General features: G+C 36.7%; 1 long non-coding RNA gene across 1 annotated transcript; it reads left to right on the top strand.

Annotated features, from left to right (window-relative positions):
* Nucleotides 1-14793: 14793 nt before the first annotated feature.
* Nucleotides 14794-23460, top strand: LOC134758478 (uncharacterized). The gene is made up of 3 exons (XR_010133685.1): nucleotides 14794-14993; nucleotides 17239-17299; nucleotides 23349-23460. It is a non-coding gene; the product is annotated as an uncharacterized lncRNA (long non-coding RNA).
* The last annotated feature ends 993 nt before the right edge of the window (nucleotides 23461-24453 follow it).

The raw sequence follows: 24453 nt of genomic DNA, 5'->3' as shown, positions 1-24453 counted from the left end.
AAACTCTTTGCTCCTTTCCCAGTCCTGGGGCAGCAAGGGCAGAACCACTGCAGGAGCCATAGTGGAGAGGCTGTTGGTTGCTTCTGAGAGTTCCATCCCTGGGAAACCCAGAGCAACTACCAGTAAGAATGCTTAGCCTGGGGTGGGGCAGCTGTTCTGTGGTCCTGAGCCAGGGGCCCTGCCTGGTGAAGAGTTGGGGGTGAGGACTCACAGGGAAGAAAGACTGAGCTCCTTTTCATAGGGTGGCTGTGGCATGCTGGAGGTGTCAGCATATCAACCAGGCCCTTTGTTCCTTCCCCAGACTGAAGGCAGTAAGGGCAGTACTACTGCAGCTGCAATGACAGAGGGGCTGTGGATGTCTCTGTGATTTTTTTCTTCAGAGAAACGCAGAGCTGACACTGACTGAAGTATTCAGGTGCGGGCAGTGTAGTTATGCTGCAGGCACACCTCAAAAAGCCCCCTGCCCAGTGAGGAGAAGCAGGGCCAGGGACCCATGCAGAAAACCATCTGACTGTTTGTTGGTAAGGCAGCTGTGCTGTGCTGGGGGCCCATGTTAGTCCCTAATCCCTGCACTACCCTCCCAATCCTGAGAGCAGCAGGAATGAGGACTGTGGAGCTGCAAAATTTGCAGGCCTCCCTGTTACCCCTGGGAGCTCTGTTCCAAGAAAACGCAGAGCTGCAACAGGCCGAAAGCCCAGGTTGGGTGTTTCTGAGATCCTAGGTCAGGAGGCCTTGCCCTGTGAGGAGTAGCAGGGGTGGGGACCCTCATGGAAAACAGTCTGGCCACTTTTCTGTAAGGCAGCTCTGCTATGCTGGGGGTCTTCATTAGTCCACAGTCAAGGTGCTCTCTCCCATGGGTGGAGGGGTCCTAGGGTATTTCCTGTGCCCAGGATTGCAAAGGGGTCCATGGCAGAAGTGTGGTCCCCAGGGACCCTCACTCACTGACTATTTTCCCGAGGTGGGGGCCTCCCCTGGCTCTGTACCACTCCGGGTGGGCAATTGTCATATCTCACGCTTCTCCATTCTCCGTGGGTTGTGTTGTTTTCTTCATGAATTCCGAAGTTTACTCTTGGATGATCTAGTTGAAGAGCTAGTGTTTACTGATCACACTGCCTTCTCTCCTTGAAATTGGTGCATATTAGCTGCTTCTAGTCAGCCCTCTTGCCCAGAATCCCCAAAAGGAAAGTTGTTAGTTCAGGGATTGTAGCTTTTTTTTTGTTTTAACATGAGATATGTGATTATAATAAACTTCAAGTATTCAGGACCATTTTATGGATAAAAGGAGAATGTAACTTTTAAAAGTTGGGAAAATGATTTAATATTGGAAACTCAAGAGTTACAAATTCTTACAGTTATTTCAAAACTAAAGGTTTCTTTAGAGCTCCAAATTTAGAGCTATAAATCCTATATCCATAATCAAATCCAGTACTGATAACAATGAACAATTGCTGAAGAGTAATATTCTCTCTCTCTTTACCAATGTAAGCCTTAGCATTGGTACTTTCTTGTATTATCTTTTTGCATGCCATTATGATCAGTAAAAACAAAAAGCTACCCAGAAAGGGCAGCCACATTCTAAATGATAGCTTTTACCTCCCTGAGGAGCTGCTAGTACCTACCTGATTAGAATTCATTTGTAAACAACAGAGGTCTTTTAAATCTAAATTACATTTCCTAATGAATTGTTTCTGTTTATTCAGTTTACATTAAGAAACTCTTCATTCATTGAGCAAATACCTACTGAAACCTATATTATGCCAGGCATTCTGATAAATACTAGGTATGTATCAATAAATAAAAATTACTCAATTTTCAGAAATATTTTGAATAACTCCTATGTATTAAGCGGGAATTTTTTAAATATACTAAAAACAGACAAAAATCCTGATCCTCATAGGGCTGCAGTCTGATGGAGGAAAGGGGAAATCATGCAAAGAAATATGTATATCTCTAAAATCTCTAAAATAATGTCAATAAAGGATTAGAATTATAAGGAGAAATAAAGCAGAGAGAAATGGAGAAATCCTGGGTGTGATGTTTAAGTCACAGTGGTCAGGACACACAGTGGTTCAAGTCATCTCTGGAAGTGATTTTGGGGACACAGATTTGAATAAAAGAGAGATTGAACTATAGAATATTTATGGGAAGAGGGCCAGGCGCAGTGGCTCACCCCTGTAATCTCAGCACTTTGGGAGGCCTAGACGGGCAGATCACTGGGTCAAGAGATCAAGACCATCCTGGCCAACATGGTAAAACCCTGTCTTTACTAAAGTTACAAAAATTAGCTGGGTTTGGTGGCACATGCCTGTAGTCTCAGCTACTTGGGAGGCTGAGGAAGGAGAATCTCTTGAATCCGGGAGGTGGAGGTTGCAGTGAGCTGAGATCACACCACTACACTCCAGCCTGGGTGGTGACAGAGCAAGACTCCATCAAAAAAAAAAAAAAAAAAAAAATTTTGTGGAAAGAAATTCATGAGAAGGTTGAGAAAACCGTGCCCGGCAGAAAGGAACTATTGCAAAGCCCTTGAGGTAGGAAAGTGCTTGACTTATTCAAACAGAAGCTAGAAAGCTAGTGGAGTGAGCAACAGGAAGAAGGGAAGGAAGTGAGATTGAGGAGGAGGATGCAATGCCAGATTACATAGAACAATATTGTTTAGAGTTTAAAAATATGAACTTTGTTCTACGTGTAATGAGAAGCCAATAAAAGTTTTGAACATGAAAATGACTACTGTGGTTAGTTTGCAGATGATGGAATACAATGTGTAATAATGTAAACAGGAAGACCAATTAGAGAACTATTGCATGGGCTAAAGTTAAATTAGAAACAAAAAACAATGATGACTGGGCAAGGATATCAGACGATGCTAGATGGTAAATTTAGGAGGCTAAATTTCAGATTTACTGGGTTTTAACAAAGTTTAAAATTATTCAAATTTTTAATGTGAGCAACATTGAGAAATAGTATTTTCATTTCCTAAGATGAGAAAGAATAGAAGGACATGTTTGATGGGAGCGTCGGCAGGAATCAGAAAAAAGGCTTTGTTTTGGATTTCTTTAGTTAGAAATATACATTTTGCAGTTGAACATATGAATTTGGAATTCAGGAAACAAATTGGCATCAGTAATATAATGTTTGGAAGCTTTAATGTTGAGGTGATGTTTAAAGACTTAGGACCCGATAAGATTATTACTGAGGGAGTATGCAAAAGAAGTCTGAAGACTCAGCTAGGATGCTTCAACTTTCAGAAGTTCAGAAGAAGGTATAATAGAATAATCAGTGTTACAGGCTGAATGTTGTCCTCCCAAAATATATGTTGAAATCTGAAGCTTCAGTACCTGTGCATGTGATCTTCTTTAGAAATAAGATCTTTTAAATGTAATCAAATTCAAAGGAGGTCATTAGAATAGGGATCCAATATGACTGGTGACCTTATAAGAAGAAGGGATAGAAACACACAGAAGAGAATGCCATGTGAAGACATGGATGCATGAGGTGAGAATGACATGATATTGGAGGCAGAGATTGAAGTGCTGCTGCTACAAGTAGAGGAATGACAAAGATTGCTGGCAAACCACCAGAAGCCAGGAAGAGACCAGAAAGAATTCTTCCTTTATGAGTTTCAGAGGGGAGCATAGTCCTGTCAACATGTTGATTTTGGACTTCGATTCTCCAGAACAGGGAGAAAATAAATTTCTGTTTATTGTAAACTCCCCATTTGTGGCACTTTAAAAAGGCCACCCTAGAAAACCTAAGTCAGCAAGGGAGGAGAGAGATAAGTAACTATGTGGGAATTGACAGTAGTAGATAAAATAAGATGAGGACTGAGAATTGACCTTTGAAGATCACACGTGAACAAAACAATAGGAGCATCTATGATGACTGCGGATGGAAAGTTGTGGGATTGCAGATTCGAGAGATAAAGGGATTTTCACTTCCTGCCAAGAGGGAGTAACAGAGACTGGACTTACTCTCCCACATGAAGCAACTAAAAAAGTGGACAAAATATTTAAAATAAAAGTTCACAATACATTGACCATTAAAAAATGAAAGACAATGATCCATTGACAAAAAGCATGAGCCTTTTGATTGCTCTATTTACTGCCTGGAGAAAGATTCCAGGTCATAGCACAAGGAGGACCTGGGTGTTTTCTATCACCAACAACCAATTTTCCAATTCTCTGATTTTTTACACCAACCAGAGGTCCTACAGTTAAATTCCATTATGACACTAACTACCGAGAGTTTGCATGAGACTCTATAGGTTTGAAAGCTCAGTCCCACAAGACTGACCACACTTCAGACTCCAGTTGCTAATGGGGTGCCTAGACTACCTACCTTTATGCTTGGCCAACTACAAAGTAAGGGGTTCCTAGGACATCCCCCCATGGTTAAGAATTTGCTGTAGCAATTTACAGACACTGGAAACAGCTTTACAGACTATTAAAAGATAAAATTAGGCAAATTAAAATCTTAATGAATTTATTTGAGCATGCAGCAACATATGGATTGGCCAGCACCAGAAAACAAGCAGTTAGTGCTCCATTAAGGGGGCATGAGGCAAACACTTTTATAGGGGACGCATGGAAACATGACAAAGAAAATATTTGACTAGTTAAAGTGGAAGTCCTTAGAGGTTGTTTGGCAGTAGCTGATTAGCTAAGCTTAAGTTTCATGTTACTGTTGACACTGAGTTGGGTTTTGGTTTGCTTCTGTAAGAACCCAAGGTGCTAGTTGTCTCAGCCTATTGGTCTCCCAATTAATTATTTTAATGTTACTATTGCCAGTTTATTATAAAGCTCAGGAACAGCCAAATGGAAGAGACGCAAAGGTCAAAGTATGGATGAAAGGGTGCAGAGCTTCCATGACCTCTCCAGTTGCACCACCCTTCCAGCATTTCAATGTGTTCACCAACCTGGAAGCTCTCAAACCCCATGGGTTAGGGTTTTTTATGGAGACTCCATCACATAGGCATGATTTGTTAAATCAGTGGTCACTTGTGAGTGAAATCAATCTCCAACCCCTCTTCTCTCCCTGGAGGTTAAGGGACTGAAAGTTCCAACCTTCTAATGAGAAGGCTGGTTCTTCTGACAACCAACCCCCACCCTGAAGCTATCTCACGGCCATAAGAGGGTCACCTCATTAGCATAAATTCAAATGTGGTTGAAAGAAATTTGTTATTATTAACAAAAGACACTCCTATCACTCAGGAAATTACAAGGCTTTTAGGCTCTGCTTTGTACCAGAAATGGAACAAACAGTAAATATGCATTTATTCTTATACCACAGAATGGGAACACAAGTGGAACACAGAACTTTGAGTTGAGGAGCTGGAATTGCAGGGAGATCAAGGTGGCTGGCATGTATACAGCACAGTACTGAAGTAGAGAGAGCTATACAAAGAAATAACCCCAGAAATCTCCAGAGTCCCCCTTGTACATACAGCTGAGTACTGCTCAGTGCGTGTGAGAAAACTACTTGAGTTTGGGAAAAGAACCACCTGAAAGGGTATGAGGGAAAAGTCTTCAGTGCTCACAAAGGGATAGGAATAGTGTTGTTCTCAACAGCCAGAATGGAAAACCTCATGATTCACAGGACATCAGGTAGACTGCTCAGAAGGTTTATGTCTAAACAGAGGGGTGAACTTAGTCCTAAATGAAATGCTACTATCTTCTCATGCAACAAAGTTTATAATAAGACTCATATAACTTAACTGTATCTCAAGAGGAAGCTCAAGAATATTTATAGAAATAAAAAAAAAACAAGCACCAACAAAGTAATATTCACACAAATTTTGCATTCTCCACAAAATTACCATAAATGCCAAAATACAGAAAACTACAATCCATAATAATGAAAGGAAGTAGGAATAACAAGGAACCATGAGGAAATTTTCATGGGTGAGTTTGGTTCATAACTGTAGTAACGGTTAAGTGGGTGCATGCACAGATCAAAACTTAACAATGACGTGTATATATTATATGTCAATTATGCTGCAATAAAGCTGATTGAAAAAAATGAGACTGGAAGGTGAAGAAGTGGAAAGAGCAACTCTTTGGAGACTTTTCTTTAAAAGAAAAGTTAATAGAAGAATGACGTAGTGGTTGGAAGAAGAGATAGGATAAACAAATTTTCATGTTTTTTTCTGTTTTGATGAAATAAATAGTATTTAAAAGTAGAATTTGTAGTAGATAGTAACTAAGTGGACACAAAAGATAGGATGAAATGGATTACTGGAACACATATAGTATAGCATCAGAAATAGAGAAACCTGGGTTGCAATCACTGCCGTGGCACTTCATTGTTGTGATCCTATGCAAACCACTTATACCAAATGGCCCTCAATTTCTTTATTTGTAAACTGAAGATAATAGCAATATGTACTTGCATTGTATTTACAATTTTAAAAATCATAAATACGTAATAGAATCCAGCAGCAAGCATAAAACATAATTAACATTTTGCCTTTGCTTTCTCTGCTCTGTGTAGATAATAAAATGATACACTTTGCAGTGTTTTAGGAAGCTTGTCTTATGTAAACACAGAATAACAGTTTACCAATTTTGTAATATTTTTATTTCTTCTAGTCTGTTTTACTTTGCTAATTGCATACGGATCAACTGTCTTAGAAAAGTACTTTTATGATACTTACTATTTTGGGGAAAGTTAGAGAATAAAATAATATTTTTTGATCCTTCAGAAGAACATATAGAATAATGTATTAACTCCATTTAAGATTCTGTCTCCAGCCTCACTCAAGCCGCTTTTTACCTTCAACCATTTATTTTATTCCTCTGTGTAACTCAGTGTCTCCTAAACCCAAACATACTCAGGTCTCTGTACATTGAAATATTGCAGCCCTTTATTTCTCCTGGGACACATTCTTTTCTCTCCACTCCCTCCACTCCTTCCATGCTGTTCTCACCTATGGCCAACACTCAACTCACTTTTATGGAGTTTATCAAACTACCAATTCTTCCAAGTGTTTCCCATTTTATGAAATATTTCCCAAAAGACAGCCTCTCCTAGCACCGTTGCCTGACATACCAAGCTCTCCACTACAACTCTTTTTTCACACTAGTGACACACACACACAAAATCTGTATTTTATTGGCCTCACCAGCCAAACTCGTGTGCCATATTTATAAAATAAACAAAATATCAAAATTCTGATGCCTGCTGCTCCTTTTCTCCTTTTAATATCTTGGAGTTTTGTCCTTTCTAAGGATCTCCTACTTGAGACCACGGAAAGCAGCACTGTTAGTAATAGAATTCTGATGTTAATGCCAAGACATTAACCATGTTTCCAATAGGACACTGACAAGGCCAACTGGAACAAAGTGTATTTCTAACAGGACGTGGCCAAGATCACACTGAAGCTACTTCTGAGTTACTGCTGCTTTCTTGCGTAGCTGATCTGGCCTCCTGAACAAAGATTACTGAAATGTCCGGTAACTAAACTGCCCCCTCTTCTTGACAGTGTATCCAGATCGGCTTCCACATCCCTAAGCCCTTCTTCAATAATTCAGCACAAGCAGAAACTCTGTTAAAACCTGCCACTCCTCTCACCGAGAGGCTCTACGCTTATCTTCCATTGTGTTTCCTTTACTGCAACAAGATTAAAGGCCCTATCTTTTTCTTTTTTCTTTCCTGTATATAAGTGGTTGGTGGATTTTAACACACCAGTTATTCCTCCTGTGAATCCCTCAGAGATGGTGGAAACTGAGGCTAATGGGGGAACAACTTTAGCTAGGGAAGGAGGGTATTGGTTCTCACATTTCACCCACACTCCTCGTGCCCGGGGTTGTTCCTCTCTCCCTCCCTTCCCTACACTGCTGCTGTCCTCTTTTTGACATTTCTATTGATTTATTTTTCTGCCCTCTCAGATCAGCAGGAGAGCACCTAGGTCTCAGGGCCAGCTCTCTATGGCAGGCCTCTGCAGCAGCACTTGTGAAGTGCTAGTGATTCACTTCCTTCTCTACTGCTCACCCTTCTGTTTCTTGGCAGGCAGTCCAGGGAGTGGAGGAGGGTGGAGTATAGCAGGGAAAGCCAGGCACTGCCTCACATTTTCACTGGAAGCACTGCTCCCTCTTATTGGCAGGCCAAGTTTTTTAGTCTGAGCCATCAGACTAGATTTTGCCTTCACTTGCAGTGATCTCCCTCAGTGGCCCTCTTGCCCTTCCATCCAATCTGGCCCCTCTGTGGAATACCAAAACAGCAGTTAAATTTGTGCATGTGGGAAAGTTAACTTACCAAATTCTTTTTCTGCCCTTTGGCAAATTAGAGGATGTAACTGGGAATATCTTACAAGGCACAAACATGCTAACATGGCTAGGAAAGTTCTGGCTTATTCTGTTAGGATGCTTGTCTGCTCAGCACACACAGAAAACCTTTGGAGTTTATAGGACTAAACCTCTTGCTAAAGCCAACTGGAGTTTTATGATTGCTTATGTAATCCAAACACTACTCTTTAAAAATATAGCAGTTGATTTTATATTAATATTGATTTTGTGTTTAGCTGCCTCCCACTGTGAGATTGTGAGTGGCCTGCCAGGAGGAATTGGTCCTAGGGGAGTAGCCCCTATCACGTCTCTGGGTGAGTAGCCCTAGCACAGCAGTCAGCATGGAATGGATTCTTATTGGAACTATCCATGAAGCATTTATAAAGATGCACAAATGCTAGGACATTCAGCAAATCTCCTAATTGGTGTATTGCTTATACCAGGCAATTAAAATATTATTTCATATTGCATGTTTAAAGAAGCTAATACTGGTTAAATTCTTAGTAATCAAATTGGACTAATTAATAAAGTGGGTCTCTGGCTATGATTTGATTTTGGTTGTACAATGTCTTCAAAGATGAGCCCATTTCCCTACAAAAGATAGTTCCCCACAAAAGAAGTCAAATTCTGTCTAGCAGACATTCACATATCCTAAGTGATTTGTGTGGAACATTGACAATAGTAACAATTTATACCTCTGGCCTCCTAAGTAGCACCAATAATTTTAGGGAGTTGATCTTAACTACTTCACAGCTCAAATAGGCTTGTTCAATAAATTAAAAACTACATTTGGTGGACCTCAAAGCACTAAATTAGAAAACTGATACAGTATTTTGCCAACACAACATTATGCTTGTTATAATGCCATGTCACAATCCATGTGATATTTTGTGGACAGACACCGTAGTTCTTTATGTGTATTAATACTCACAGCAATCTTTGCAATGGGTATTATTATCTGCATTGAAAGATGACGAAACTAAGGCACAGAAAAATCAAATGATTTTTCTCATGTCAGATGGCTGGTAAATTTAGCAGTTTGGCTCCAGTAAGCACATATTTCAAAACAACCCTGTCATAACTCTTTCTATGCTCTACACAAGATTTCTATGCAATAATGTGAAGAAGTTCCTAGCAGTGAGACCATAACAGAGGATCTACCCTAAAAGAAAAAAAAGGGGAAAGAAGGTTGTCCTAGATATTCTCAATGATTGTTGCATTTTTAGAGTACAACTTGTATCAGTTTAGCAACATTGAACCTATTTTAGCTTCCTTGCAAGCTACTGATTTTTTTCCTCATTATAAAACCTTCAACTATATAAAGATTTTTCTCAATTCTTGCAGAAAACTAGGATGAATAAAGCAATGAATATGGTACCCTTTTAAATAACACACCACGTTAGGTAGGAATTTTAACTTTTTTCTTGCTGTTGTTGTTTTTGGAAGATTTATAGCAATTAAATAACATGGTCTCTGGTAGTTCTGGGACTGTATTAACCATGGAATCATTTTATTTGTACATTAATGAAACTTAGGACTATCATGAAATTTATAAAAAATAACATCTAACATATTCTTAGTTGTAAAACCTACATCCACAAGAATCCAAAGTCCTTGTAAAAAATAACCATCTTCCACTAAACATATAAATCACCCCTTCAAAGAGTATCTGTATCCTTGATTTTTCATGAAATTGTGAGTTTCACAACTTTGGGGAAGAATTAAGTAGTCTGTATAGCATTAGTATGCTAGGTCATCAAAGGAAAAATGGATAAATATCAGAATTTATTTCCAACAAGAAAACTGTTGTGCACAACTATTCATAGTTCAGTTTTGAAAATAATATTTAATATGCTTTTAAAATGCTAGTCAAGATATTCCAAGTTTTCTCATGCATCATTTACCTTCAGGAAACATGAAGAACTCAAATGTAAAAAAATATTAAAATAGAAAAAGCCACCCTACCTCAAAAAAGAATGGAATTTTGGGGGGTTTTGTTCTTATAATGTCTTAGTAGATAATATGCTGAAATACATAGAATGATATATCAACATAAGTCTTCATTAGATTCTAAACTAATGGAGTTTCATGTATGCCTATGACTCTGCATAGTTAAAATATCATCCTGGCATTTAAACTCATCATTGAGATCAGAGCTAACTTGGGAAATCCAGGCTTGCACTGTGAAGTTGCAAATTATGGCAATTTCTCAGGTAATTTGAAGCAATTTCAATGACTTTCTCCTGTCTGCTTCAGGAAAGTACTAAACAAAAAGTAAATGTTATGTTTCATGTTGGGTCACTGATAAAACGTAAATGAACCCAGGACTCAGAATAAATTCCAGAGAGAACAGTATTTCTGTATTCAACGTGATGGTAAAGGCCTAAGTATGAGGTTGAAACATCTTTATAATGTAGGTTTGCAAAACTATGTTTACTAAACCCTATTAGCAATATAGTCTTAGAATGGCGTCAAAAGCTACAAAAATAATTGCATAAATAGGTAATGTATGTTAATAAACATCTTATTTATATAACTTATCAGTGATACTCCAGACCTACCACCTCTTTTGTTTTGCTTGAGATTCTGACCTTTTAAACTAATCATTTTTGTTTCCTACATCTTCATTAACACATCATTAACTCTGGAATTTAACCTGAGATCCGTTCTTAATTCTTCTCTCTCAAACTCATAAGGGCTTTATGATAGCTATGTAGTAAAAACGAGGTCTCCCTCTCTCTCTCTCTCTCTCTCTCTCTCTCTCTCTCTCTCTCTCTCTCTCTCTCAGGAAACACTCAAAACCCTCTACATAGCTTACTGTTGCTTGAATCACCACCAAACACTTTCTCTCCCCTCTCCTGGTGGAACATGCTAGGACATCCTATGAATATGTGCTGGGAGTGTTTTATGAGTGTGATTTTACCTAACCAGGAAGTCAGGAAGGAGAAGAATGACCTAATCTGCCATGTTTTCTTTTTGAGAACATCTTCTTGGCAATGTATGGTTTCATGAAGTAGCTATAGAGTTTTAAAGTTGCCCTTACATCCTGAGTCAAGAAATGCTACCTTTCCTGCTATTCATTTCAATGAACCTGTAGTTTATTAAGCCAGTATCATTACTTTGAATTTGATTTGTAAGCATTACACAAAAAGCTGTATATGCCTGTATTTGATAAACAGAAGCATCTGACTTTGATTTGCATTATTATATTTGGATTCTTCAGTGATTGCTTGAAATGGCTCATGTTGATCCTTATATATCTTTCTTTTCTTCCTTCCTTCCTTCATTCCCTTCCTCCTTCCTTCCTTCCTTCTTTTTTTTCTTTCCTATTTTTAAAAATTATTACTTTCAGATGATGAAAAGAAGAAAAACAATGAGAGTGACTAGTTAGGAATCATCTAGAAGCTTTAATACAGAAACAAAAACAAAAATAAATACTCCCATCCATACACCCATTTTTTGCTTGAGAATCTCAGGGGAACTAGTTAAAACAGTTGCTAGGCAGCCTATTCCTCATCTCACAATGGGTTAGAACTTTAATCATGTTTACAGAGATACTATGTAAAACTCTAAATGAATAGTCTTATTTTATAGCTCCAATTTAATTAATAGCTAATATTTTTGGCATGTTTATACTAATTGATTACATAGAAATATACTCTATGATATATATGTATTTCAGAAATTCTATGATTTTTTGGAAACTTGGTTTTTTTAAACCTTCATATTTTACTGCCTTGGAGTTTACTTGGAAATTGCATACACCAATCTGCTCACACATATCTAGTCTATTTTTTTCATTCTACAGAGAAAGCTATATTTTATACTACATCCCTTGAGAGATAGTACCTGAATCTACTAGTAATGATATTGTCAAAGAAATTATATAGAGAGCTAGGAAGATAGATAAATGGTATATCTCTTACATACACACGTATGCACACACATGTTTGTGTGTGAGAGAGAGTACATATGTTCATTCCTATAAAAATAAATACACATATATAGCTTTCTCTGTTTCTAGTTATAACTCCATTAACCATGATAAAAAAATATGTCTTTCTTCTCTTTATAATTTAGATATCTCTATAGACAGTTTTCTTTATTCATGTTGGGAAAATCTAAAGTACTTTTAATTTTTCTTCATTTATTTCTCTATTGTGTTATGTACTTTTACTGCTTTTCCCTTGAATTTTTATTTAAGATGTTCAGGCAAATAAAATAGTCCAGGTATAGTCTCCACAAAAAAATGGGGAGTCCAGGGATACAGATCCTTATCTAAGTCATGCTACTGAAGGACTAGCATATTTCAGGCCCAGGTTCTTCTATATCCTTGCCATTGGTCTCCTATTCCTTCACGGCTCATTGTGAATTCATCTGTAACATTCTGTCATCTATTAGTCTTTCAGTTCTTACTATGTTCCAAAGCTGGTACACTGATTCAATCTCATATTCCCAGACCAGGGTTTCTTAACCTACAGGTAATGAACAATCCCATGTGTATCTGTTTTACCTTTTTGTTTCTTGGTCTTTTCAGTTTTGCTTTGTTTTTGTTTTATTTTATGAGAACGAGGACCATATATTTCGTTTGATTTTTAAAGAGACCCCTCAAATGCTAAAAAGGGTCATCCTAGATAACAGTCAAGATCTTTGTGACAACCCAGAGTAATTGTGGACACACTTCCATGCTGTCCTGATGTCTTCCTCACCTATTAGGATTGAAGAGGAGTCATGGTCTGCCTAATGTTATAAGGGGCAAGTGTGACAAGGATCAACTCAGATGAAGGTGCTCTTATTTAGAAAAGGTTAATATGATCTATAACATTAAAATTTCAATTAACCCTCTAATGACAATACAGCTGATTTTTTTTTGTAATTTTTAATTGAGCTTAATCTCTCCTTTAATAATAGCAAAGAAGATCTTGAACATTCAGAATCCCTAGACAGTAAAATCCTTAACACAGAGAGTGTGCAGGGGACATGGCTACCTATAGTTCAGCAGTGCTGACAAACTGAATGACACTGGATAAATCATTTAATTTTGATGTCCCTTAGTTACCTTGCCTTGAAATGGGAATGCTAAAAGTTTCACTACTTCCTTTGCAAGGTTACTGTGAATGTAAAATAGAATAACTAGAAAGCTAAAATATATATGTAATTTATGTATCTGTAAGTAATGTGTGGAACTTTTAAGCCTTGTATGGGAATAAAACAAATATACACTGTACTATTCTATGAACAAATCTGTTGGCCAACATTCTGATATTGAATATTTATACACGATGTAATGTCTCCATTTATTTTCTGGACAGAATATATGAGATTTCTCAATAGAGGATTTCCCGTTCTCTTATTTAAGTATTCTCCTCGGTGTTTGGGAGGCTGTATATTAAACTAGAGAAAAGGTATTTGTTTGTAGTCAAATATAAACTTTTATATCTACTCTGCCCTTTTACTAGATCTGGGTCTCTGGGAAGTTAGTACGTCCTTTATGAATGACAGTGTTCTTGTGTTTTGGCAATACCAACTATAGGTTTTCCTAACATCAGTTTTGGGCTTTGTCAAGTCTCTTGTTTGCTTGGTTTAAATCCCACTTCCAACTTCTTAAAGTCTAATTATAGAATTGTCTTGAGTTTATTGATGTTTAACTTCTAGGGCGGTCTATGAATGTCATCGAAATGTCGATAACTTATTCTTCTAGCAGAAAGAAATCCTCTAGGATATGCTGAACCTTCTGAAAATGATTTTCTTACCTCTATTTACAAGTATCTCAATTTTAAAATCACACTTCTCAAAGTAAAGCAAAAATAGCCAATGAAGAATATTTCTAAAACTCAAGTGAATAAAAGCTGCTTTATTACACAATTTTACTCTATTCACGTTTTGGCATGCACTTTCTCTTTTTATTTAGCTAATAATTACTCTTTGGGAAAAATGCATCATTTAAACATTTATAAAATTTAATTTTAAGACTTTTGATTTATGATAGCTTCTTAAGTGATTATGAAATGAAATCTATTTTTGTAGAATATTCAGAAATAACATTCATGTAAATGACTTCAGTTTATCTTGTTAGAAGTATCTATGAAACAAAACCTTCCCAAGTAATTTTACTTAAGTTATCCTTGGAATAATAATTAAACACAAAGACATGGTAAATTGAAAAGTAAAGAAATTAAAAGGATAACAGACAGGTGTGTCTTTGTTTCTTCCTTCCTTCTTTTCTGAATTATTTAGGAAGTGTCATAACATTTGCAACTTACTCTCAGTAGACGCAGGATGAAAAGAGAAAAAGAAAAATATGCAAATACAAATATAGCAAAAGTTTTAGCAAACATGTATAATTATTGTACTACTGTTTCAGATTTTCCCTAGGTTTGAAAGTTTTTAAAACATAAATTTAAAATATCTGTGTTTATCTAGCTCCTAATATATATCAGGCACTTTGATATATGAAGTGAATTCAATGTTGAACAAAAAAGACCAAGTCCCTGGCCTCATAGAGCTTAAGATATTTAGGTAACAGGCATTAAACTAATACTTACATAATTTTAAAAACCAGGGTCGATAAGTGTAATAAATGAGTCTGGTGCTTGTGTAGGATTCATGTGGACTCCTGCTTCTGCTGGTACAGTCCAGCACTGGCAAATCTGTGGCAAGACGTTCAGTTCCAGAGCCTCCATGTCAAGGCCAGTCTACTGGCTTCAAGCCAAGGTAAAGAAACAGCCTCACTTGGGTCTTCTCCCCTCCTCCCATTCATTTGGCTCCTACTTATCCTCGCATTCATGGGACCTATAACCCACTTTCTATAACCTACTTCTCTATATTACCCAAATTAATTTCAAATACCACTCACAGTGTAAGTACAAAATGTTGAGAAAAAACCTCTGGGCTCTGAACAAGCAAGTTTTAGACTCTGAATCAAAAATTCTCTTGCAGTCTTACAATGAATGGAATGTGAATGCGTGCAGTGCATACAATTCTAGGGTCACTTTTCTAAAAGGAAGTTTCTTGCTTTTGACTTCCTCATTCCCCTTTCTAAAGACCAGAATGAGAGTGGTTGAGAGACAATTTTCCTCTTTCAATAGCACCATGCATGATCTTATGAGGCAGAGTAATTTCTCCACCCTGGCCATGCCCCTACCTCTGGTCTATTATATAAGAAAAAAATAAAATTATCTCTTGTTTGACTTGCTCTAGTTTTAGGTCTCCTTGTTATAGCCAGCTCAGTCTATATTCTAACATTCATCTTAAGTAAAAATCCAGAAATCATAATTGGCTACCTTTCTTTGTTTTGTAACTTTTCTCCTACCATAGTTTATTTCTTCATTAACCCTTGACTGAACTGAAGTAGTCACAGCCTTGGTTTCCAAACCTTTTGATTTCCTCCTCTCTTATTCATCCTTCACAGTTCCATCAGCATAATCTTTCTAAAGCCCAAATTGCATTTGCATTACGTGTTCTCCTCAAGGACATTCAAATGGCTCCTCTATTACTTAGAAAATAAAACATGAACTCTTAGCTTGGCATTCAAAGTACTGTAACTTGTGGCTTCACAAGCAATAGAGTTATGAAGTTACTATGTTATGCCCAAGTGGTTTTGTTGAGAGAGCGACACCCTCCTCCAACTACTTCACTCATTGAAATTCTAATAATCCTTGAAATTCTAATAAGGCTGCCTTGAATTCCATATATTTTATGAAAATCCTTCCTTAGTTACTCAAATTGAATTCATAATTCTTCTTGCACTATTCAGATAAAATTTTGCTTTTACCTCTTTTGGATATTTTATTCAGTCAAATATTATAATTTCTTTAATATGTATCTATCTCTACCTCTAGAATATAAACTCCTTGAGGATATGCACTGTATATTATTTTTCTGTATCATTTTTATTGCTATCACCCATGGAAATGTGCATATTTCTTCACACATCAGAGGTAACAAAAAATGTTTACTGAATTGAACTAACTTGAAAAAGGCTAAACTATCCAATTCTTTCCTGAACAAGAATGGTCATTTCTGTAAGCCAAGATACTACCAGAAATTGAGAGAGAGAGAATATGATTTTATACAGTCCTCCAAAATTGGGTGTTTGAGTTTATTTACTTTAAGCAAGACATGATTTCCATTTTCCAAAGGAAAAAACCTTGAATATATTATAAGAAAACGATAAGGCTTTCTGGACATCAAAGAATTCTTACAAAATAACTTTTGAATTAGTTAACTATAAAAGAATCAGAAACATACAAATTAAGTTCTCCTTGAGATACACTGGGCTTAAAAATAAAGAAGAAACATGTTTAAGATTATATAAAGCCTACAACTTTGAGGAAAGATTTCAGAAAACAAAACACTGAAGTCTAATAATATGGTAAAAATTTAACTATAATGGCAAATTATTCAAACATTTTAACTCCCTACTAACCTTCTCCAAATGTGAACGATTTACTAAATGACAGATTTTTTTTTTTAGGATTATGGCTTAACTTACTGGTCTCAGTTATATATCTTCTCATTTTGCCACAAAATGCTAGTAAAAACTTTCATTTAGCAAGTGCTTACAATATGATAGGTATATTTCCAAATATTATCTTTACTCTAAACAACAGCTCATGTTTCCAAAATGGCAGTTCCAGATGTCAGAGATTTTTTTGACTAGTCCATGCTATCTCAGCATGTTTTCGCATATCTTGAAACTCCTTCTAACTTCATATATTATGAGAAATCATGAAAGGAACCTCTTATCTGCCCAGAAAATCTCACCATATCTTTGGGAAAAAGAAATAATATCTACCTCATTCGTAAATGTTGTGATTAATTGGCCAATGTGTAATATTAATAATAGCAAACATCTATGGAGCATGCTTTATTATGTCAGATGTTGTATTAAGTGTTTTAAACATCTAATTTCAGTTTTCACAACTACATAAAGTATTTTGTTATCCTCACTTTACAGATGGAGAAATGGAAACTCCAAAAGATTAAGCAAGAAGCCCATAGGAACACAATTAGTAGAGGTAGGATTTGAATTTATATCTGTCTAGTTCCAAATCTTATACTATTTACTATGATTTCACATTGTTTTTGCTTCAAAAATTATAAACGATTCATAATAAAGTATACTACCATAAAAATTGTTTCATGCATTTCAAGTTTGAATAGCATATAAATTTACATTATCAAGATAATTTTTTTACTTTGGAAAACTTTTTGTTCATTTAGGTGAATAATTTTCTAACATTAATGTCATATCTAATTACAGCCAAAAAATCCCCTTTAAGTCCTTATATTAGCACTGAGAGTGGATGAAGAGAAAATCTACCAATTCCTTACTTAGTTTTATATCTCCTCTTGACAAATGGAAACCTCATGTGTAGATGGGCAATATTTAGCTACTTTATCTTGATTAATCCGTGGGATAGAGTGAGGTTTGTTAAGTAAGCAATAACACACGACATGATGCATGTTACACTGTAATGAAGCCATGCTTGAGCTGTTTGGTGATACATGAACATCCTCCTCCATCGGATGCTGTCATTCTGTAATAGCAGGAGCTTTGGAATTAGCCACTGATATTTTGATGCCCTCCATTACTGAGAATGTTCATATAAAAATCAAAATAATATGAGACCATATACTATGAAAAGTTTTGCTCTCACTCTCTCATCTTTCCCATCCAAGAGGCCCATCACCATCACTACTCACTTTTAAGCTTATCCTCTGGAGATTTTCTATCCAAATGCAAACAAATACAAACATAAATTCTCATTTTCCTTCTTTCTTACATGAGTGGCAGCAGACTATCCACACTACTTTGTACTTTTTTTAAATAGACTTTTATGCCTTAGCAATCTTTACAAACCTATGACAGCTTCATAGTATTCCATTATTTAGACAAGTCTATGCTTATTTAACCAAAAATTTCTGGTTGAGCTATGAAAATATCTGTGTAAGGAGAAAGCTTATGTGAAAGAGAATATATAATGTCTACCAAATACACTCTTTTCTATTTTCTATCCCATTTGCAGTTAGGGGCCAAGTGCCAGGTGATAAGATCCGGCCAATAATATAAAATTCAAAGGAATGCATGCCACTTCCAGTCAGAGGCAGTGAAAACTCCCTATGTGGTTTTTGGTTCTCTCTCTCACTATGCAATGAAGAAAGAGGCTGAATATTCCTGATGTTGCAGCTGCAAGATGAGGGTCTTCATCAGTTCACATACGTGGGCAAACTTGCAGCAAAACTCTCTGCCACACTGCAATGGTCACATATGGTTTTGTTAGATCACTATAATTTGGGACTTATTTTGATATTGTATAGAATCAAACACTTCGAACTGGAGTAATCCTTGATAATATTCAAGCCAAGAAGTTCTTAAGTCTCTGTGTTGCATGGGAATTTTAAACATATGTTCAATTTCATTTTCTGGAGAATCATTAGTAATGATTAGATTCTTAAAAGGAGTTCAGAGCCTAAAATTAGCTAAATTTTATCAACATGACCTAACCCCTCATTTTACAGACAATGAAAATGAGATTGGGGTGTTGGTTTAGAAGGTGTGGCTGAGTTGCAGATCCCCTTCTTCTCAGTTCTATACCGTGCCTCATCACGGCCCAGTCTGAGGAGTCCAACTGCATTAAACTCACAGCCCTGATGGAGCCAGCTGTTGTTTTCTACTTCATAAACATACATACCCTTTCAGTAACTAGGGCCAGCATCACAACCTACTTATGTTCATACCCTTCTTCATCTCATCTGTTCAAGTACTCAAGCCAAAAATTTAGGATTTTGCTTTGATCTCTCACTTCACCCTTTCTCCCTCTGAGTAAACCTCTCCTACATATCATGAACTACCAAAAAATCCTGCTCTTCCTGTTTCCATTCATGACCTCTTTTGGACTTGTGATAGAAAGCAGGAATAATGATCTTTTCAAAAAGTACATAGAACCTCTTAAAGTCTTCTTATCACACTTAGAAAGAAATTTGTTCCCAGGTTGCATCACTGGTCTCATCCACCAGAAAATGCTTCCTTGGACATTTACATGATAACGTTCCTTATCATTCAGGTGTCTCCTCCAAGGTCATCTTTAAGAGCGGCCTTCTCTGATGACTTGGCCTGAAATACTCCTTCCCTCTACCACTTTCAACCCATTTACTCTATTTTCTTAACAGAAGGTAAAATAATTTTTATATTTTGTTATTCATTTCTAAGGGTCCATATTCCACTTATAGCATAGATTCTGTAAGACTAAGATGGTGTCTCTTGCTCAATGCCAAATCGCAGTACCTAGAACACTAGCTGGTGCTTATGAGTGCTTAATACTTATTAAATCAGTCAACACATGTTAATTTTCTAATCGTTATCCAAGGTGTTGCCTTGCTCAGATTTTCTTTCATTTTTTTCTTGTATTAGTTAAGCATTACCCATCTTTCAAGGTTTAGGACCATCATGATGGAGCTCCTCCGCCTGCCCTCCTGATATAGTCCCTCTTCTGATACCTACGATAGTTTCAGTTATAAGGTAGACCTGTACTCTTGACAGTTGAGACAGTATTACTTGTGAGAAAACACTTTGCCCTAGAATTCAGAAGACTCAGCCACATCTACTTTTGATTCTAATAGTATTGAGATATAGCCTTGGATAAGTCATATAACTTCGCTAAATCTCAGTTTTCTAACCTTGGAAATGAGAAAGACAAAAATGATAAATAATGATGATACTTCCTTTGAAGCTGCCCACTCCATCTGTGTTTTATGTAATATACTCAAGTTCAAGGGCATACTTCATGTTTATGTACACTGTAAAACATAATGCCAATGCAAAGTACTATGATTATTACTGTTGTTATGTATTGTGTGAAGGTATAGTTTATCTCCCTGATTCAGTTTTCTGGGTGCTTTCTATTAGCACTAGTAATAGTGCCAATAGAAACACCTAGGAATGAACCCTTTCAGCTTTTACAGCATTTGTTCCAAGAACATTATAAGGGTGTTTTGAGGGCTGTTGTTAAGTTAAAATACCATTGCTTTTGCTATACCCGCATTTTATGTAAATCAGAGAACTTTTTTCCTACCATGAGAATATTATATCATTTAGCAAAAATGGAATCCCATAGAGCCAAAAATTTAAAACCTTTCATCAATTTTCTGCTAATATCCATTGGTATCAACTAATAACTTTACTCCACTAGTTGTAGAAACTATGCTTCTCTCCCTTTAATTGGCCAATGTCTACAAAGAAATTAGCTGATTTTATTATACTTTTTTTTCACTTGAGGTAATTCTGTAACAACCCTTAATTTAATCCTATCTATGTATGCTATATAAGTGTGTGTATCATGGTTACACAACAGGCTGCAAAAGAACTGCTTCAGAAACATATTGAACAAACTAAGCAATGAAAACTTGCTAATGCACCATGAGTCACATACTGTGCAAGAGCAGTAAATTGCTTCCTTGGTGGTTTTGACAACATTGCCTCTGAACATAATTGAATGTCATTTGTTTATATGTTTGCAAATAAGGTCCCAGTGACATTACACCTGGGAGTGTGCACACTTGGTCGTCTGTTTATGACAGAGGAGCCAGACATATGGCCTGTGGACTCGGTTTGGCTCAGAGCTGTTGCAAAGTCCTCCTACCAGTTTTCAGCCAGTCAGCCCCGTCACTGTGAATCAGCTCTGTCAAAGGCAGTGCTTCCCATCAATTAAGGAGGGGAAATGCAGCTTACCCAACTGCCAGTTTGCCAGGGCCTCTCAGTCCTGAGATGGCAAAAAATACTTGAAACATGCAAGAGAATGTCACATGCTATGTAAATAAAAGAAAGGAGATAAGACAAGGAGAAAGAGAAATGTTACCATTAAACTTGCAAAAGGGAGAGTCTAGAAAAGAGAAAACCTACTGCATGGAAGTGATTAAGTATGAGTTTTAATACTTACTGCGCTCTAAAGGGTTTGTGTGATATTAGGCAAGTCTCTTTTACCACATTAGCCTTAGTTTTCCTCTCTGTAAAGGAGCTGAATACATTTTTCAACATTTTTTTCTCAATCAGAAGTATTTTCACTTTTTCTAACTACAAATTCGAAAAAAATTATTAAACAAACTATATCTATTAATTTGTTTTCCAACTACTATAAAGACATCTACAACTACCAAACCACAGTTACTGATCAGCATGATTATTAACATGTTGGGTTGGTATAATTTCAGCAACAAAGATGTCATTTAACTTTCCACATAGCCTTGGAATATTTAAAATACCTTAGAACTATCTGTAATGCTCCATGGATTTATAATCTTCCTGTGAAAATGCTATGTTTAGTTTTTCTTTCAAAAATAGTTAATAAATACTGAGCTAGGCACTGGCATTATTAGGTACTGAGCTAACAAAAACTGTTCTTGATGCATTTCCAAAGTGGTAGAGAAATTGGTAAAGAAAAATCAAATTCAGCAAAAATAGGAAATACAATAATAGACCTACAAATGAAATCTGGGATCACAAGAAGGCCTATCAATATCCTCATTGAAAGAAAAGAGCCACAATAACAAAACCCTATTTGTAGAGACTCACCTAAACGGAGGAGCCATCTGGCCATACTGCTCACTAGACGTGTGCTCTATGGAATCAAAGCCCTGGAGACACTCATTCAAAAATAGGCTCCCAGACTTAATTTTGCTTGACAAACACAATATTTTCTGTCTCACTCTTAAAGATTTACAATGCATATTTGCATATTAAAGGCTCTAAGAAGTCCCAAAGGCAAAGAAACACATCTAACTTGGCTTGATATAAATTTTCTGAAATATTTGACCAAAAAATCTACTTTTGCAGAATAAAAAATAGTAGCTTAGTTTAGGACACTCTAAATATCGCTTTTGGAATAAACAAGACCATAGCAGAGCCATGTTTTATGATCACATTGTTTTGTGGCCCATTGCCAGTTCCTACCCAGAAAACTTCAAGACCTACAAGACAGGTATTATCAAGCTGCACTTTGGCAGTCTACATGAACATTTACAAAGAAAAACCTCAATGAAAGGCATTGAGTTGCTATAAAGATAGCATTAAAGTTGCTGCTCAAAGATCACTCAATAGAGACACAGAATAGATTTTTTTATTTAGGTACTCATGCCAGGAATAATGTGTACCTCCTGAATAATTTGTTTGTTTTCTATCATGTTAACACCATGATCTAACTGGTCATTGTTGGCAGAAAAGATCAGAGTCCATTTTATGACTCACAGTTAGAAAATGTAGAGAATTCTATATGAATGTCTTGTGTATTAATGTTACTCTTGATTTCATTGTACTTTTTCTACTTTATTTTTCCTTTGCCCTAATTTTCTTATTTTTGAAATGTATCAACACTATAAATGAATATCATTTTAAGAATTTAAACAATTTAAAATCAATTAAAAATTCCACTTTTACCCTTCTCTACTTTGTCAAACCTCTCCTGCCTAACTGTATGCGCTATTACAAATAGTTTTGATGTTTCTTACAGTGTCTGTTTATAAAGAGAAAAATATATTATATACATAATTTTGAATAGACTTTATTTTTTAGAGAAGTTTTAGTTTTATAGGAAAATTGAACAAAAAATACCAAGAGTTCCCTTGTAGCCCCTGCTGCCCCACATGCTCAGCCTCCCCCATTATCAACAGTCCTCACCAGAGTGATACTTTTGTTACAGTTGATAAACCTATATTGAGACATCATCATTACCCACATTTCCTACTTTACGCTGGGGTTCACTCTCGGTGATGTACATTCTGTGGGTTTGGACACATGTATAATGACATGTACCACCATTGTAATATCACAGAGTAGTTTCACCTCCACAAATATCCTTTGTGCTCTGCCTATTGATCCCTCTCTCCCCCTAACCCTGGCAACTACCAATCAATTATTTTACTGTCTCCATCTTTTGTCTTTTCCAGCATGTCTAATAGTTGTAGTCATATAGTATATATCCTTTCAGATTGGCTTCTTTTACTTAGTAATGTGCATTTAAGTTTCCTCTAGGTGTTTTCATGGCTTGATGGCTTCTTTCTTTCTTTTTTTAGCACTGAATAATATTTCACTGTCCTGATGTGCCAAGTTTATCCATTCACCTACTGAAGGACATCTTGGTTGTTCTATGTTTTGGCAAGTATGAATAAAGCTGCTATAAATGTTTATGTGCCAGTTTTTGTGTGGGCATAAATTTTCAGTTTATTAGGGTAAACACCAAGGAGTGTGATTGCTGGAGAGTATGGTCAAGGTATGCTTAGTTTGGTAAGTGGCTGTACCATTTTGCATCCCCATGAGCAATGGATAAAATTTCTTGGTGCTCCACATTTTCCACAGCATGTTCTGGATTTTGACCACTCTAATTGGTAGGTAGTGGTATCTCGTTGTTTTAACTCACATTTCCCTGGTGACATATGATGTAGAAGATAATCTTTTTGGTAGTTTATTTCACATCTGTTATATATATATAATGTTAATTTGTTAATGAGATCCTAGTCTATGTTTTATTTTTTAAGTTTCTTCATCAGTCTGGGAATTTTTTTATGGATGGGGTCTTGCTATGTTGTCCAGGCTGGTCTTGAACTCATTGCCTCAAGCCATCTTCCCACCTCAGCCTCCCGAGTAGCTGAGACTACAGTCATGCACCACCACACCTGGCTAATTAAGTCATCTTCTAATGAATGCATAATATCAATATAATGAGTAAAACAGTATTTAACCATTCCAATATTGATATTATACAGTTTTCTTCTATTAAAACAAGGATACGGTGGAGCCAAGATGGCCGAATAGGAGCAGCTCCGGTCTACAGCTCCCAGCATGACCGACACAGAAGATGGGTGATTTCTGCATTTCCATCTGAGGTACCGGGTTCATCTCACTAGGGAGTGCCAGACAGTGGGTGCAGGACAGTGGGTGCAGTGCACCGTGCGTGAGCTGAAGCAGGGAGAGGCATTGCCTCACTCGGGAAGCACAAGGGGTCAGGGAGTTCCCTTTCCTAGTCAAAGAAAGGGGTGACAGATGGCAACTGGAAAATCGGGTCACTCCTACCCAAATACTGCCCTTTTCCAATGGGCTTAAAAAACGGCACACCAGGAGATTATATCCCACATCTGGCTCAGAGGGTCCTACACCCACGGAGTCTCGCTGATTGCTAGC

This window comes from Gorilla gorilla, chromosome 1 (genome assembly GCF_029281585.2).
Source record: "Gorilla gorilla gorilla isolate KB3781 chromosome 1, NHGRI_mGorGor1-v2.1_pri, whole genome shotgun sequence".
In the NCBI taxonomy this organism is placed as follows: domain Eukaryota; kingdom Metazoa; phylum Chordata; class Mammalia; order Primates; family Hominidae; genus Gorilla; species Gorilla gorilla.
The sequence above is the reverse complement of the archived record's forward strand: the minus strand, read 5'-3'. Positions and strand labels throughout refer to the sequence as shown.